This window comes from Elephantulus edwardii, unplaced genomic scaffold (genome assembly GCF_000299155.1).
Source record: "Elephantulus edwardii isolate Elephantulus edwardi_28Jun2011 unplaced genomic scaffold, EleEdw1.0 scaffold00375, whole genome shotgun sequence".
Taxonomy (NCBI): domain Eukaryota; kingdom Metazoa; phylum Chordata; class Mammalia; order Macroscelidea; family Macroscelididae; genus Elephantulus; species Elephantulus edwardii.
Window position 1 is genome coordinate 1,299,949 of NW_006400125.1, and position 1,361 is coordinate 1,301,309.

The 1,361-nt window shown below is 59.9% G+C and overlaps 1 protein-coding gene across 1 annotated transcript in view; it reads left to right on the forward strand.

The window, feature by feature from the left end:
* ADCY2 (adenylate cyclase 2 (brain)) overlaps positions 1 to 1,361 on the forward strand; it is a 388,416-nt gene that overhangs the window by 367,721 nt on the left and 19,334 nt on the right. The window lies entirely within an intron of this gene.

Below are 1,361 nucleotides of genomic sequence, written 5' to 3' on the forward strand. Positions count from 1 at the left end.
GGACGGGGCAGAGGAGACAGGGGCAGGGGACAGAGAGCGGACAGGGGAGACAGGGAGGGGAAGCAGGGGCAGGAGGCAGGGGAGACAAGGGCAGGGGAGACAGTCAGGGGACAAGGAACGGGGGGGTGCATGGAGCAGGGGCAACAGGGGCAGGTGATAGGGAGGGGAGAGGAGACAAGGAGATGACTGGGGACAAGAGGGGCAGGGGACAGGGAGGGGGCAAGGGAGACAGAGGACAGGGAGGGGCCAGGAGCAGGCCAGGGCATGGAGCTAGAGGTTGGAACTGGGCCAGGGCACGGAGACAATACTGGGGCTTGGGCCAGAGCATGGAGACAGGGACGGGGGAGGGGGGAGGACTGGGCCAGGGCATGGAGACAGGGCCAGAGGCTGGGCAAGGGCACGGGGATAGGGTCTGGGACTAGGTCAGGGCATAGGGACGGGGCAGGGACAAGGCACCAGAGTTTCTTGGAGACTTGGCCAGAGCATGGAGACAGGGATGGTGGCTGGGCCAGGCATAGGGCTCTAGGATTGGGGCTAGGTCAGGGCATGGAGACAGGGCCGGGGGCTGGGCCAGCGTGTGGGGGCTGGGCTAGGGCACAGGGGCAGGGCTGGAGGCTGACATGATGCTGTGGCTGGGCAGCAAGGACCAGGGGGCAGGACGCACCCAGTGAGCACCCTAGGGTGGGAAGCGCCAGTGAGCCCAGGGCCCCGGAGCCGGTGAGTTGCAGTCCCCTCTGAAGCCCTGGGGATGCACTTGGCTGCTTGTTAAATGTTTGCCCTGGGAATCCTCCCCCTCACGTCCTTTTCTCCAGTTAAGGAAGGTTCAGGATGAACTGTGGCCCCATGTGTGTCCGGGGGAATTGTGCCAGCCGTGCTCTCAGCCGCGAGAGAGGCCTTTCTCCAGAGGCCTCTCCCAGGGGACGGGAACCTTTAGCCAGTAGTCGAGCGTGTTAGCCATTCCTGGAATGCAGAGATCCCGACAGTGTTCCATTAGTGTCTCAGAAGACTTCCCAAAGGTCCCTAAAGTGATGAAAGCAGTTGAGCATTTTGACTAAAAGATTGGCGGTTCGAGGCCACCCTAACATACATTGGAAGTGAAGTTTGATAGTATATTTCAGAATGAAATATATTAATATGTATACGTATATTTCATTGGCAATCCGGTGTAGCTGAGTTCTCCCCTGACGCACGTGGGTTGCCAGGAATAGCAGTACTCAGTGATAGCTGTCACCTGGCTGTGTGTGCTCAGTTGTTGGCTGAGTCGTGGGGGGGTGGCTGGATGGTTGATTGGTGGGTGGCTGGATGGGTTACTTGGTGATTTGCTGGGTTGGTTAGTCAGTGGAGGATGGGTTGGTGGGTGG